The sequence below is a fragment of the Schistocerca piceifrons genome, chromosome 5, assembly GCF_021461385.2.
Source record: "Schistocerca piceifrons isolate TAMUIC-IGC-003096 chromosome 5, iqSchPice1.1, whole genome shotgun sequence".
Lineage (NCBI taxonomy): Eukaryota > Metazoa > Arthropoda > Insecta > Orthoptera > Acrididae > Schistocerca > Schistocerca piceifrons.
In genome coordinates, this window is record NC_060142.1 from 35,266,931 (window position 1) to 35,284,038 (window position 17,108).

Consider the following 17,108-nt stretch of genomic DNA (forward strand, 5'->3'; position numbering starts at 1 on the left):
CAGTCAAGTTTTGTGAGGTCCTCTCGGGTGCGCAGACCTGTGTGAGATCTGGCGTTGTCATGGAGAACGAGAAATTCATTTGCATTTGACTGATGACCATGGCTGTTAAGTCCCATAGTGCTCAGAGCCATTTGCATTTTTGTGGCGACGGACACGCTGAAATCGTTTCTTCAGTTTTCTGACGGTAGCACAGTACACTTCAGCGTTGATCGTTGCATCCTGAGGAAGGACATCAAACGGAATAACCTCTGCAGAATCCCAGAAGACCGCCACCATGACTTATTGGCTGAGGGTCAGGTTTTGAACTTTTCCTTCGGAGGACGGATGTTGTGGCGCTAGTCCGTGGACTGCCGTTTCCGATTCTAAGTTATGAACCCATGTTTCATCGTCTGTGACGATGTTCGATACAAAAATTGTCACGGTCGGCCTCGTAAGCGATAGCAGTTTCGGTCTTTTGCTAGCCGCCGAGGAAGCCAGCGGGCTCACACCTCTGAGTACCCCCAACTGGTAGACGAGTGTGAGAGCTTTATCAACAGAGACGTCGAGCTAAGAGCGAGGTGTTTGACTGTGATCCGTCGATCACCTCGAATGAGAGTGTCCGCACGTTCCAACACTGTAGGAGACACAGTTGTGTGTGGCTGGCCAGTACACGGGTAACCGGACAGGTTTGCGAGACCTGGTTGCGATGATGACAGACGCCTCACCCAACGGCTCACCGTGCTTTTGTTCACTGCCAGGTCTCCGTAGATATTCTGCAAGCGCCTGTGAATATCTGTGATGCTCTCGTTTCCCGCCAAAAGAAACTCAGTGACAGCTCTGTGCCTGGAACGCACTTCCGTTACAGACGCCATTTTTAAGGCTTCATATAGCGCAGTCACCAATCGGAGCTTCATGAAACTGTAGGGGCTGAATGGAGAGTATTCCACGAAGCCCCACTACAAATTTCGCGTTTTTCAACCGGGACTGGCCGAGAAAAAAATGCGCTGAATCACTTGTTCAACGCCTGTCATATGATTAACAAGTCGGATCTTAGTTTTTCTTTTTTTTTTTTTGCGTATAACCCAGCCAGAATAATCAGACTAGAGGAAAACTTACAGAGAAGTATATCTAACTTGTTTTTATCTTACAAGCAGTCCTGCTAGAACAAAGACTGGCGATAATCCTCTAAGTTGCCAGCGACGACAGCAGAATTCCTAGACTGTTACGAAACAGGAGCGCGTGTTTATTTCGACAGAAAATACACCCGGATGCTTATTAACTGCAATGCTTTATGCAGGCATGACTCCCCAATGATATGCTACGTACTCCCCACTTTGTGGCACGCATCACCAGCTGTCCCGCCCAAGGCGAGGTCGTTTTGCCCAGACAGCGGCTCCTCATCCCGCCTCACACTGCAGGCTCGAGACACTTTCCACTGTGTCTTGTTGTTCTGTCGCTTGTGTTTCTTTGACTTTTTCTTTTCGCTTTCAGAATCGCCTTGTTCGTCTTTGAGAATGTTTGTTGATGTTAAAAACCGTTGATCAGAATCTACGTTAAGCTGTAAGGCCCCAGAAAACTGGGTAATCTAGTTCAAAGGTGGGAGGAAGGTACTGGCATACCATCTCCAAAGGGACTTCGTCCAATAAAGCAGAGTGATGATGAAATCAAACTCGATGACAGCTTTGCCCTTTTTTTCTAGCTTTGACCTGTCCACAACATTCCTTACCTACATTCTTGGGTTTCTTCCCCACACTTGACGTTAACTTAGATTAATCAAAATATACGTAACACCTCGAAATGCTGTAAAAAAATGGCTCTAAGCACTATAGGACCTAACATCTGAGGTCATCAGTCCCCTAGACTTAGAACTACTTAAACCTAATCAACCTAAGAGCATTACACACATCCATGCCCGAGGCAGGATTCGAACCTGCGACGGTAGCAGCCGCACGGTTCCAGGCTGGAGCGCCTAGAACCGCTCGGTCATATCGGCCGGCTCCACTTTAAACGTTGGTATCTTACGAAGAAGACCGATTCCTATTTATAAGCTAGTGTCTAATCATCCAACCAGTAATAAGAACGCAAAGAATGCCAAATGCAGCGATATTATGTCAGTCGTGTTTTTTAGTAAGAATTATCTCTGAAAGGAAAAACGTTATCAGTTGTAAGTTTATTTCTTACCTTTTCTGAACGCTGCACGGTGCACGTGTAACTTTTCGGCACTGTATGACTTTTATAAATAATAACGTTGTGTTAAATTCAGAACGAATTTATCTCAGTAAAATGATTGACCTATTACACCTCGTCATTTAACTGAGTCATGAAAAAGATTTTTTGGTCATATTTTGGTTCGTTTGGAGATGCAACGATCCGATGGCATCTGCAGTCTATGGTTAGCTGTTCACTTCTTTAAATGGCGAATTTGCAATTTTAACACGAAGTCCGATAATATGTTTCAAAACACTTTTCTGTGTGAGGAGCCGGCCCGGGTGGCGGAGCGGTTCTAGCCGCTACAGTCTGGAACCGCGCGATCGCTACGGTCGCAGGTTCGAAACCCAGCCTCGGGCATGGATGTGTGTGGTTGTCCTTAGGTTAGTTAGGTTTAAGTAGTTCTAAGTTCTAGGGGACTGATGACCTCAGAGGTTTAGTCCCATAGTGCTCAGAGCCGTTTGAACCATTCGAACCTGTGTGAGGATATTAACTTACGCCACCATATGTCACCAAACACACCGACATCCAAAAGCGTGTTTTGGCCTGTAACTACTTCATAGGAAGTTAAATAGACAGATAATTTGCAAAGAATTTCAGTAACAGTAATCAGAATCGCTGTTCGTTTGTGTAAAGTAAAGAATTTGTGTCACACCTACGTCGATGAGTACTTTCAAAATTCATCATTTTGCAAAGTAAACTAGTAGCACGAAAGGAACAACTTTAAGGTGATCGATTCCACTACACTGGATCTATCGGAAAAGTTCCAAGAATAATTTAAAGAGATTTTACGTACTAAACCTTTAAAAATCTTCAAAGAACTTTCCGTCTGAATCTATGACGTCGCTACCACCGCTTCGGCCAGTTCGCATCCAAGTCATTAGGAACCCCCTGAAGACAGTCATCGGAGCCTCTTTTACCCGCACCAACGACCCGTGATTCAGTATCGTACTCGAAAAATCCATGTCTCGCCTCTGTCATTATTATGTCCAAAAAATCGGGGCACATTCGCAGCGTTCCAGCACCCCGCGACAAGTCGGCACACGGATTTCCTCATATTCATCGGTCATCATTTTCTGGACAATCTTTGCACACACTTTCTCATCTCTAATTTGTCTCTCAAAATGCGATTAGCATTTCCTATGCAATCCTCTGCTATCCTTCTTATTATTATATGTCTGTCCCCGTTAAAAACGTTTTGCACTTTCTCCACATTTTCGTGGGCATGGGTCGTTGATGGAAAGCCAACGCGCTCGTTGCCGTCGGCGTTTTCCCGGTCTCGTGAAACTCGTAAGTTCTTGGCTAGGACTTGGCTTCTCCCCGAAGACGTCCCGAATTGGGTCCATCGTCAGAGCCGAATTTTTTTAGTTTAGTGTGAAATTTGAGTGCTCATAACTTCTCAGTTAACCGTTTCACCTTGAACCTCAACGAGTCACAAAAACACAATACGTGCGAAAAGCAATCCTCACGCTGTCACTGCCCGGAGGCGACTCAGCCAAGTCGTTTACGTTAGCCAAAATGCGTCACCACCATTCCTGCCGAAAACCGCATCGCTGTAACCCTGTAGGTCCGCTGGAGAATTCTGCTCTAGAAATTTTGGGACACATCTGTATATGCTCGTAAGTCGCCTTTCTTGATTGGTTGTGATGCCAGCAGAGAATTAACTATACTTAAAATTAAAAATTACCAAAAAAAATGAAAAGTGTCTTGAGACATGCGTATGACATTCATAAATAGAACAAGATAGGAATATGGGGCGGGGGGAGGGGGTCGTCAGTCAAGTCGGAAGATAACCGCAGTTGAATTGTACTTCTGTACGTAGTTACATACACTCTAAGATAAAAATAACATAAAAAAGCACCACGAATCAAACATCAGAATGGGACAGAAATCGGTAGATGTGAAGTACATGTGCAGACAAACAAATGATTACAATTTCAGAAAAATAATACGATTTATTGAAGAGAAATAACTTAACAAATTGAGGAAGTCAATAACGCGTGTAAGTAGGCTGTTTAGGTTTTTATATGCGTAACGCCATGTAGCGCTCTGTATGAAAATCACTGGCTGTGCTGTGTGCAGTCTATGGCTGGTTTGCATTATTGTTGGCTATTGTAGTGTTGGGCAGCTGGATGTAAGCAGCGCGTAGCGCTGCGCAGCTGGAGGTGAGTCGCCAGCAGTGGTGGATGTGGGGAGAGAAATGGCGGAGTTCTGAGAGCCGATGATCTGGACAGAGACAGTAAATTTGTAAGACTGAATGTCATGAACTGATATATATATTATGACTTTTGAACACTATTAAGGTAAATACATTGTTTGTTCACTATCAAAATCTTTCATTTGCTGACTATGCCTGTAACTAGTTAGTGGCTTCAGTAGCTGGAATCTTTTATTTAGCTGGTAGTATTGGCGCTCGCAGTATTGTAGCAGTTCGAGTAACGAAGATTTTTGTGAGGTAAGAATTCATGAAAGGTATAGGTTATTCTTAGTCAGGGCCATTCTTTTATAGGGATTACTGAAAGTCAGATTGCGTTGCGCTAAAAATATTGTGTGTCACTTTAGTGAATGTCTGAGTACGTTCAGTTTTGCTCAGCTGTTTGAAAAGCAAGTAATGTAAGAGGTTTATCAGCACAGTAATTCATTAATTTTTCTAAGGGGGCGTTACACGCGTTAGTCCCCCTCTGGGCATTATCCAACCCTACCTCGCCCAGCAAGACCGCCGGACCCTTCGCCCGTTGAGAACGTTTGTAGCATTATGAGTATCTCCCCCCCCCCCCCCCTCCCCAACAATCTCTTTACGATCTTACGGACCATTTGAACAAAATTTGGCACGATATCCTTCAGGAGGGCATCCAACAACATTTTCAATTAATGCCAAGCCGAGTAACTGTTTGCTTAACGGGCAGAACAGAACCAACGCCTTATTTTCTTGCTCAATTTGTGAAGATATTTCTCTTGAATAAATGATCCAATTTTTGTAAAATTGTAATCATTTGTTTGTCTACACATGTACATAACATCTATCGATTTCCGTCCCATTCATACATTTCCTTAGTGGTGTCCTTTTTTCATTTTATTTTTAGAGTGTATCATAGCATTTCTAAGTCAGTGAAGCTAACATTATGAGCGAATTTGGTTGGAAGGCGTTTTTTGTCAGCTTGGTTGGATAAAATGAGCTACGTGAGGTATCGCACTCACTGGTGCATCTGTTTGCAAAATCTGGAACTACCGAGAGCATCTTGTGAAGAGTACTTGAACTTAAATAATTTTCTATCCACTGGACTCGTGAGAGGTCAGAATGAAAGCCAAACGAGGTGCTGTCCCATGCATTTGGTAGTCACTACGCACGAAATTTGCTCCACGGTCACTATTAGCATGTTTGAGACACTGAGCGAAAGATAGCTTAGCTGTGATCATTACTGGGTCTTCATGTGGCACTTCGAGGGTAACACAGTACCTGTAAGACGTTTATTGTAATTTCCACGGCTTCCATTTTAAATAGCCTCAGAGGTTAAAATAGGTGATAACTGCTTGTAGCATGGAATTCTCTTCAAGAGGGGATTTCCACAAGCGTAATTGTCTGCCCATCTTGGATCGACTCGAGCCTCGAGTAACAGCCGTTGGAAACCTTTGCCCATGATAGTTTGCCTCTAAACACACTTTAGACTCCTGTTTAGTGCCCAGTAGAAGTGTTGTAAGTACCCTGTTTGTATGTTCGAATCGCTACGGACTCTGTTAATATCGCTGACAGCGCTCTCAGCAAGAGATTCTGCTGTCGGACAGACTAGCACCTAGCGAGTGGAGAGAGAAGTCTGTGGACATGTTTTTTCTTAGTGGAGACTCTGTGTTGGTAGGACACGCAATGTAAAGTGACACGAAATTTCTTATAAGAGAAGATGCAAGGTAAGGTATTATAATGGATGTATGGTTGATAATGTTTGGGTAGTGGAATTATTGACAACTATATAATTTTTGCAACTGGATGTCACATGAATAAGATAAAATTTTCTAAATACATTGTTTGCTCTTCAACAAAATGTTTCTTTTGCTAACCACATGCGTCCTAGTAGATAGGGCCTGTAGTAGTTATAATATTTTTACGTAGCTGGCTGTTGTTGCTACTTGCTGTAATTGCTGTAGTTCGTGTTATGAAGATTTTCTGTACAGTAAGTGACTCAAGAAAAAGAATGGGGTTTCCACTATCGGGATTCGTGATTGAAATGAATTTAGGCAATTTAAAGAGCTGGAGGTAGTTTCATTTTTCTGTAACTTCTTTTTTTTTTATTTCTTGCAATTCAAGACCATTCTTTGTGTTAACTATTGGAAGTCATGTTGTCAATGTACAGCAGTCAGATTGCGTTGGGCTTCCATATTGTGGGTAATAAATGAATAGGTTACGTTCGAGTTGTCTTTGTCAGCGAAAATTCTGTTGATCAGTGTTTAATAAAAAAAAGTAATTAAACAGTTAGTTTCACTCTCTGTACTGCTAAAAGATATACTTTTCTTATCTTGTAATCCATTAATTTACCAATTTACTCACTACAAATATTCTAAGTGCTTATAAATACAGTACGATTAACGGAAATGCCATATAGCTCCCTATGTTAATTTTCGAAATAGTGACATCCAGTACAGACTAATTCGTATGTTTTTTTTTAAATATTTCATTCTTGTGATGCATCTTCAGTACGCAACACATTCGAACCCCATGCTCATATCAAGCCAAATGGCACAGCAACTGATTCAGAGCCTCAGAATGATACTGAGGGCTTCATCCCACTTAGGCTTCCGAAGTCTTTCTTCTATTTTCCCGTTTGTTTCCTTTTTCGTGTGAATGAACGAATCCTTTACACAGGCCGTAAGGTGAGAGAGTACAGATATTGCAAACATTGGTGCCTTAATAGGTAGCCACTTCAGTGTGTTAGGTATTTTTTCTTACGTCTTCCCACAAAAACGTCGCATAATTTACTACCTGATGTTTTCTGCACAATCTTAACCACACCACTAAGGGGACTATGCCTGTCAGTATGGACTAACCGGCTTCCACATCTCCAACTCTTGCCCTGCTACCCGTGGGAAAATTAGCATGAATGGGTTGCTCTTGCCTCTTGGACTTGGAGGTAACAACCAACCTAAAAAACATACTGCTCCTAATAGCTATAATTATTAGTTTGCATATGAAGCAAAAAAGTGATGTAATGTTGTTCAGTACACTGTCTTCAGTCACCAATAGAAATATCTGCACTTACATCCCTAACATCTTGTCTAAAGAGGCCATGCAGAGCTACAGTCTCACACTTGCTCAGCGAAGCAAATGTTTCATTTTCAGTGAGCTGCTTTACGTCGATGACACCACGCTAACTAACTACTCATGATATCATCATCAATCATTTTCCACTGATACGGGTGAGTACAACTAATATAAAGGATGAACTGCTTAGAGTGAAAGAGTCGTTCAAAACACGTTTTTTATTGTAATAGGCTAAAATAGATCTTATCGCTCCTAAGGATAAATATGCATACAAGTAATGACAGAATCTATCGTATTACTGAATAAAGTAAAACTTGTTCTTGCAGGTAATGTTTCTTTCCTTTCACTAATGGTAACTGCATACTGTCCTCAATATGGTAAGTTGGAAGTGTCAGTCACGGTCAGTTCAATGTTCTGTGTAGTTGTCGCGGTAAGGTCTCATGGGACCAAACTGCTGAGGTCATCGGTCCCTAAGCTTACACACTACTTAATCTAACCTAAACTGACTTACGCTAAGGACGACACACACTCACATGCCCGAGGGAGGACTGGAAACTCCGACAGGGGAAGCCGCGTTGACCGTGACAAGACGCCCTAGACCGCTCGGCTATCCCGCGCGGCGTGTAGTTGTGAATGGGAGCTAAGTCAATTCTAAGGTGGACAAATTGTCGGTGTTCGTATGGTGGCTGCATCCGTAGCCAAGGTAGCAGAAGTGTTTGGTGTTTCAAGAGGTACCGCATCGAACATTTATACCTCTTACAGAGAAAGCGGAAACACATCATCCGCTTCGTCACAACGCGGACGAAAATGTGTGTTGATTGATCATGAAGACTATTATTAAAGATGATTGTGACGAAAAATAAGTGACGACGGCTGCAGAGGTCAGTGTAGAAATAAACGTCGCATTTGAGAAATGTGTTAGCACTAAAACTACACAAGGGGAGCTACATAAGCAGGGAATTTTCAGGGCGAGCCGGAATTCCAGAATCAGTCATCAGTGATGCAAATACCCGTAAGAGGAAAACGTGGTGCCGAAGCCATCAACCCTGGGCTATTGAGCAATAGAAGAAAGTCATTTAATCGGACAAGCCTTGTTCCTCACGGTTTCCAGTTCCTGGTCGAGTTTGCGTCCCAAGAGTGAAACATGGCGTGGGTCAGGTAGTGATTTGGGCAGCCATACTGTTGTATTCCAGTTGTCCCATGTATATTCTGCAGTCACATTACAATGACTAGTATGACGTGGCTATTTTGGCTGATGACGTCCATCCCATTGAACAGTGTTTGTTCGCCAACGTTGAAGCTGTTTTCCAAGACGACAGGGTCACAATCCATACAGCTCTCATCATCGAACACTGGGTTTTTGAGCATGAGGATGAATTGTCTTATGTCCCTAGACACCCCAATCACCACCTCCCAGTATTATTGAGTCTCGGTGGCCTACTTTGGAGAGAAGAATGTATGAGCACTAACTGCCTTCATCGTCATTACCTGAGTGTGCCACTTGTTTGCATGATACTTGAAAACCATGTAGGATCTGCATTTATCCATTAAAAGACGACTGCAAACAGCTCTGTAGGTCAGCTGTTTTCTTAAACCACATTAGACATGGTAATGTGTCTTGTTTTTGGTTTTTCCAAATTCTTGGTTCAAATGGCTCTGAGCACTATGGGACTCAACATCTTAGGTCATCAGTCCCCTAGCACTTAGAACTACTTAAGCCTAACTAACCTAACAACATCGCACACATCCATGCCCGAGGCAGGATTCGAATCTGCGACCGTAGCGGTCGCGGGGTTCCAGACTGATGCGGCTAGAACCGCTCGCCCACCCCAGCTGGCCCATATTCTTAATCACCCTCTGTACCCACCAGCGCCGACCCTTCCTCTCGGCAGTCCAGCCGCCACCGTTTCCCTATTCAAGATCCCGTGTGTGCGCTTGTTTTCACCAAAGTCCGCCAGAGTCGGTTTCTTGCAGTCGTATCCAATCTTCTTGGTCGCGTCATGGCAGAGGCGACGCCTCAAGACGGCACAGCGAGCCGTAAGCACGTTAACCAACTGCAGCATTGCTGTGGTCCTCTTCTTGGTTCCAGTAGCCTGCCATCATCTATTGTTCCAGAGATGGAGTCCATCACAACGCCCACCCAGGACACAGCCAGCCAGTCTCAAGCTTGTGGCCAGCTCCCCAGAAGGTTCCTCAGTTGGTCATTTCCAATCTTCTTGGCCACGTCATGGCTGAGGTGACGCCTCAAGACGGCACAGGGTGCTGTAAGCACATTAACCAACTGCAGCATTGCTGTGATCCTCTTCTTGGTTCCAGTAGCCTGCCATCATCTTTTGTTCCAGAGATGAAGTCCATCACAACGCCCACCCTGGACACAGCCAGCCAGTCTCATCTCAAGCCTGTGGCCAGCTCCCCAGAAGGTTCCTCAGTTGGTCGTTTCCAATCTTCTTGGCCACGTCATGGCTGAGGTGACGCCTCAAGACAGCACAGAGTGCTGTAAGCACATTAACCAACTGCAGCATTGCTGTGGTCCTCTTCTTGGTTCCAGGAGCCTGCCATCATCTTTTGTTCCAGAGATGGAGTCCATCACAACGCCCACACTGGACACAGCCAGCCAGTCTCATCTCAAGCCTGTGGCCAGCTCCCCAGAAGGTACCTCATTTGGTCGTTTCCAATCTTCTTGGCCACATCATGGCTGAGGTGACGCCTCAAGACGGCACAGAGTGCTGTAAGCACATTAACCAACTGCAGCATTGCTGTGGTCCTCGTCTTGGTTCCAGTAGCCTGCCATCACCTTTTCTTCCAGAGATGGAGTCCATCACAACGCCCACACTGGACACAGCCAGCCAGTCTCATCTCAAGCATGTGGCCAGCTCCCCAAAAGGTTCCTCAGTTGGTCGTTTCCAATCTTCTTGGCCACATCATGGCTGAGGTGACGCCTCAAGACGGCACAGAGTGCTGTAAGCACATTAACCAACTACAGCATTGCTGTGGTCCTCTTCTTGGTTCCAGTAGCCTGCCATCATCTTTTGTTCCAGAGATGAAGTCCATCACAACGCCCATCCTGGACACAGCCAGCCAGACTCATCTCAAGCCTTTGGCCAGCTCCCCAAAAGGTTCCTCAGTTGGTCGTTTCCAATCTTCTTGGCCACGTCATGGCTGAGGTGACGCCTCAAGACGGCACAGAGTGCTGTAAGCACATTAACCAATTGCAGCATTGCTGTGGTCCTCTTCTTGGTTCCAGTAGCCTGCCATCATCTTTTGTTCCAGAGATGGAGTCCATCACAACGCCCACCCTGGACACAGCCAGCCAGTCTCATCTCAAGCCTTTGGCCAGCTCCCCAGAAGGTTCCTCAGTTGGTCGTTTCCAATCTTCTTGGCCACATAATGGCTGAGGTGACGCCTCAAGACGGCACAGAGTGCTGTAAGCACATTAACCAACTGCAGCATTGCTGTGGTCCTCTTCTTGATTCCAGTAGCCTGCCATCATCTTTTGTTCCAGAGATGGAGTCCATCACAACGCCCACCCTGGACACAGCCAGCCAGTCTCATCTCAAGCATGTGGCCAGCTCCCCAGAAGGTTCCTCAGTTGGTCGTTTCCAATCTTCTTGGCCATGTCATGGCTGAGTTGACGCCTCAAGACGGCAGAGAGTGATGTAAGCACATTAACCAACTGCAGCATTGCTGTGATCCTCTTCTTGGTTCCAGTAGCCTGCCATCATCTTTTGCTCCAGAGATGGAGTCCATCACAACGCCCACCCTGGACACAGCCAGCCTGTATCATCTCAAGCCTGTGGCCAGTTCCCCAGAAGGTTCCTCATTTGGTCGTTTCCAATCTTCTTGGCCACGTCATGGCTGAGGTGACGCCTCAAGACGGCAGAGAGTGCTGTAAGCACATTAACCAACTGCAGCATTGCTGTGGTCCTCTTCTTGGTTCCAGTAGCCTGCCATCATCTTTTGTTGCAGAGATCGAGTCCACCACAACGCCCACCCTGGACACAGCCGGCCAGTCTCATCTCAAGCCCTTCCGAACGAAGGAATGAACTCGCCTAGAGCTTTCGACAAAAGCCGGACACTGCGCATCGGCGATCGTATCCTGCGCAGACTACACCATTTGCAGAAAATAACAGACTGCTTCTGTTGGACCGTTGAAGGGACACAGTGACAACTTTGTCTTTAGGACGATGACGAAAAGAAAAATTGATTTCCGTCCTAGTAGAGTGATTCAGTCTCTCGACAAAAACTTTTTCAACAGCGTAAAGCGTTCTTCAGAAAATTCTGAGACTTCATTAGTTCCGATACCTCCTTGTCATTTCAAGAATAATATTGTTAAATTTCATTCATTTCTGTACTGTCAGTTTGCATCACCACATTTGACGACTTTGGTCAAGTATGCCTCGTACACGGCCCAATATGCAGAACAACGCCACAATCATTTCTTACTCCTTCCAAATCTGACTAAATAAACCTAGTAATAACTGTGAAATGCCTGAATGCATTAAGTTTTCGTTTATTACGTTGTCTGGTGTAACGAATATGTTTTCGCCATCAAGTAGACCCTTTCAATTTTTGTGATTACTACAGTGAATAAAGAAGGAACTGTATCAGTGTTAATAAGATGTTAATTTTTCGAAAATTATCATGACTGCGCTACAGGAATTGTTATAAAATATTTAATGGTAACAAATTAAAGTCACAAATGATGGAAGACGTCTGTAGCGTTAACAGCATAAACTGTCATGATTTTCTTTCGTCTGCTAGTCTGTTGTATAGCAATTACATCTGTGACAGTTTAGCTGTCGATGGCAGTTGCACGTTATTCAAAAAAAATATGATTCGAGACATTTTTGGTATGGTCCAATTGCTTAAAATTAGCGTGTGTGCACTTTGGACTTGGTGCTACCGAGCACTACATTCGCTTGTCACGGCTGTGTGATCACCGACTCGCACGCTAGGCAGGAAGGGCTGTACAAACCGCTGTTATAAGCGGTTCTTCGTGCGGCAAACATGAGTAAATTTAGCGTTTTTCGGGTTCGTAACTCAATGGTTAAAAACGGAAACCTTATAGAATCTTTTCCTTGTCACTCTGTTTGCCGTCTGGCTGTTGAAAATAGTTTTCCCAGAAACGGACAGACTTATCAGACTTAAATTTATGTCGGTTACTAACGTGTACGATTCTTCGGTGGTGAAAAAGATTGAAGCTTCTAAGTCAATTGAATCAAAAGACACAGCCGTTTATGTCACGAATTTTGATCCTCGCAAACTCACTCATTTGCTGTTGACCTGTTGTTGTTGTTGTGGTCTTCAGTCCTGAGACTAGTTAGATGCAGCTCTCCATGCTACTCTATCCTGCGCAAGCTTCTTCATCTCCCAGTACCTACTGCAGCCTACATCCTTCTGAATCTGCTTAGTGTATTCATTTCTTGGTCTCCCTCTAAGATTTTTACCCTCCCCGCTGCCCTCCAATACTAAATTGGTGATCCCTTGATGCCTCAGAACATGTCCTACCAACCGATCCCTTCTTCTAGTCAAGTTGTGCCACAAACTGCTCTTATCCCCAATTCTATTCAATACGTCCTTTTTAGTTATGTGATCTACTCATCTAATCTTCAGCATTCTTCTGTAGCACCACATTTCGAAAGCTTCTATTCTCTTCTTGTCCAAACTATTTATCGTCCATGTTTCAATTCCATACATGGCTACACTCCATACAAATACTTTCAGAAACGACTTCCTCATATTTAAATCTATACTCGATGTTAATAAATTTCTCTTCTTCAGAAACGCTTTCCTTGCCATTGCCGGTCTACATTTTATATCCTCTCTACTTCGACCATCATCAGTTATTTTGCCCCCCAAATAGCAAAACTCCTTTACTACTTTAAGTGTCTCATTTCCTAATCTAATTCCCTCAGCATCACTTTCTTTGCTGTCTCTGATAGAATTGCAATGTTGACCTACAAACAAAAAAATTGGCGAGAAGCAAGGTTTCACAATAAAACGAAAGAAAAGAGATCCGAAAACTGTCAGTTTGTAATTATATCACGCGGAAAAAAGCTTTTGTCATTCTTTATCAAACTGTTTGTCTATCCATTTGTCTGTCGAGAACCCTTTTTCTCAAGAACGGGCAGACATACCAATGTGAATGTACTTCGCACACTAAGGTCAATGGTCACTTGCAGTGCAGTAAATGTTAGCTTCTAATCAGACCAACCAAAAGATACTACCATTTATGTCACATATTTTCATTCTCTCCAACTCACTGATCATATCCTACAGGTTATTTCCCGTTGGTCTGGAATCATGAAATTTGGCAAGGAGGAAGGTTTGACAATACAAGCAAAGGAAAAAATCAGAAAATTGTACGAAATAAATATTTCTTTCGTCACATATCGGACTGTAAAGTTGAAATTAAAACATTCTGGAAAGTCTTGGGATCCTTGGGACCGATATCTTGCCAGCATCAGTGGTGATAACAGGCAAAAATCGTCAGCATTCTGATTCTCGGAATGGATGAACTGTCTTCATAGATCATTTTGTTGCGCCTTAGCAACTAAATTTTTGACAGCACATTTCTTTCGGTGTACTCTTACGGTGAAAAAATTTCGGGTTAGGTTTCGATATGTCAGGTTCTGAGAAGGTATCCCTTGTCCTCGGTCGTTCGTTAACAGTCACCAGGGGGACACCCAGTTAAATGCTTTTTGAATTCCAGGAATATGTACTCTGCCCGTTGCCTTCCATCCATGGTTCGTAGGTCAATGTGTGAGAAAAAGGCAAGCCGGGTTTCGCACAAGATACTCTTTCTTATTCCCCGCTTATTTCTGGACAGAAGCTTGAAGGATCCTCAACTCTCTTGTGGTTTCCTTTTTAGGTACTCCACGTCGACGTCTGCTCGTAGATACCTTCGTATCGTCGGTAGGTTTTCCGGCTTTACTTCCCGACGTGACAGCGACAACTCTCCGATGAAGTGCGGGCCTTGTGTTTTGCTATCACTGCGAGTCTTGTAAATATCGCTTTTATTTAGTAATTTTCCCGGCTAAAACTCTCCCCTTTTATGATTAAGACAGCCTGCGCCACCTTTCGGAGGGAGTGGGGGACGTCAAAGAGTCACGAAAGTTCATATTAAGCAGTCCGTAAAACACGTAAACGTTCACTTCATTTAGCGTGTCAGTTAATGCCTACGCTTTCCGCTAGATGGTGCTGACTTACTGCTGAATAGCTTTGGTTCCGTAAAACCTTCACTGATTAGTACTAGGTAAATGAGATAAGTACAACACCCTTGTATTTCACTTTCACTCTATATTCAAGGATTAAGATGGTTGTGGATGATGGTCTATTTAAAAGGTTCCTAGCCTGGAGGAATCTAAAAGTCCGCAAATGCCGATATGCACGCGCTCTGCGTCCAGATTCGCAACTAACGGCAGACGACACTTTCAAAAGTCCACACGTTAATATCTGAATACCGGCACCTCTGAATTCACTCGTATCAGCAGATAATTTTAGTTTCTGTCGTCTGTATGTCCGTAAAGTTCCAATCTAGCAGTAAAGTCATAAAATCCCCTTAATACTCCGTTGCAACCAACAGTCAGAGATCGTACACTACATCACTTTTAATCTCCGTAATATTCTAACAGTTTATCATGAATGTTAACACGATAAAGTCAAATCTAATTATTGTCTCGCTGACTGACACGGGTTCCCCGCCCTTTAACGAAACAATCAAGGAAAAAAGGCGGCAATAATGACAATCAGGCCTTTTTATAGGTTTTTCATCGCAAGAGTTTAACGTCACTGCCTTCTCCATGACGGAGTTTCCGTGGCTTTGCTGTACTTAGACGTTAAACTACGTAACTGCTGATATACTATAATTTTGATCTGCAATCACCGAACTCTGATTCTACACTATTTTCCCCTCTAAAAATTCTATTCTTAATTTTAAATTATTCTTTCTATAGCTTTTATCACTGTAAACCGAACCGAGGTGTTACAAGCTACATGCAAACAGAACAGGCAGCCCGTGGCGTAGTCCAGAGGTGGTGGACGCGTCCGCCTAGCGGCCGCTCTGATTGAGCCATCTTCTCGTGCGGAGCGGCCCGGAGCGGTGCGTCGGTGTTCACGGCTGCAGATGTGAAAACCGCCCGCGGGCGGCGAGGTGTGCGCCAGTAAAAAGTCAGCCGGCCGGCCGTGTTCTGCGCGGCACGCCACGTAACCGCAGCTTAGCGCCGCCTTCCGTAATTGGGCAGAGCGCACCGGGACTGCTGCCACGCCGACAAACGCGAAGGCCAACGCAGAGCGCCGCCCGCGCTTCTGCACCTATTACGCGCTCGTCAGATGAAATCCCAGCAGCTTATAACCACAGCATTTGCCGTACAGGTTACAGTCTGATCTACCAACATCGCCCCACGTAGCACACCAAGAATTAATGGCTGATGTTCGTCTCTAAAGCCGTCGGCACGCGGGGTGAGTTAGCTAAAGCCGTCGTCACACGGACCGTGCTGTCGAATGTTAACATTGAGCGTGCCTAGTTCAACGTGCTGCTGAACGCTCAGGAGCGATGCGACTTGTGCATCGACGGCGTATACCCGACGTGGTATACGCGATCGCAACGCACCCCAGCGGCAGTTTGAGGGATGTTTCTAGTTCGTAAATCACGCTCTTTTCTCAAGGGGCGCGCGTAAAATTACCACGTTAGCTCTACTAAAACACACATTTCCTCCATCGTCCACGAAAAGGAAAGTACCAGGTACAATCAATAAGGACACAGGCTTGTAAAAGTTCCATTACAAACAGTGCATTACAAATTTGGAATACTTCTCCGCGTAATATAAACATTATTTCATCATTCCCACATTTTAGTAAAACCCCAAGGTCAGTCTTACTTGATCACTGTTGCTACCCAGTAGCAGAATCTTTGCAACATGTGAATTACGAAGCGTGAAAGAAAAAGGAGCAAAATATCTTTACAGACGTAGCGCAAGCTGTCCTGTAAATTAAGCCAATCAAACAGTCACCCCTCATAAAAAGCTGAAATTATATTTACATAACATCAAATATTATAGTATACATTTATATTAAACTAATAATAAAGTATCAGAACCTAATAAAAACGCGAATGTTAGGAAAAAAAATTTATTAGTCTCAGGGCACGAACCACCGCCCCAACTAACAACTCTGTATAGGACAGTGACCCTACTCATCCGTTTAAGTTCCTTGTTGATCGATTAGCCCAGTTTTTTTTTTTTTTTTATTACAGAGGGCTGCTAACCCTCTGACCGAACACACTGAGCTACCTTGCCGGCACAAACCAACGTCACACCCCTTCGATCTAATCATATTATGTTAGCCCTTGCTGAAAACCTTAATCGTAGATATGTGACTAATTGAAATTTAATTATAACAAATTGCACCAAGAACAATATGTTTTGGGTGGCTCTTCAGTGTGTGGCTGCCTTCAAATAGCCTACTCTCATAACACGCAAGTTACAATAATTCTTTTGCCACAAATATGATGTTTCTCATTATTTTATTGGAACGAATCGCAAAGTTAACAACGGGTTTTCCAGTGATTCTCAAATTGTTGGTTCTCAGAAACGGCATATATACATATAGGCTTGAAATGAATGCCAATATGGCGCCTCACATTCTGTTGTGCCATCTCATTGGTCAACGC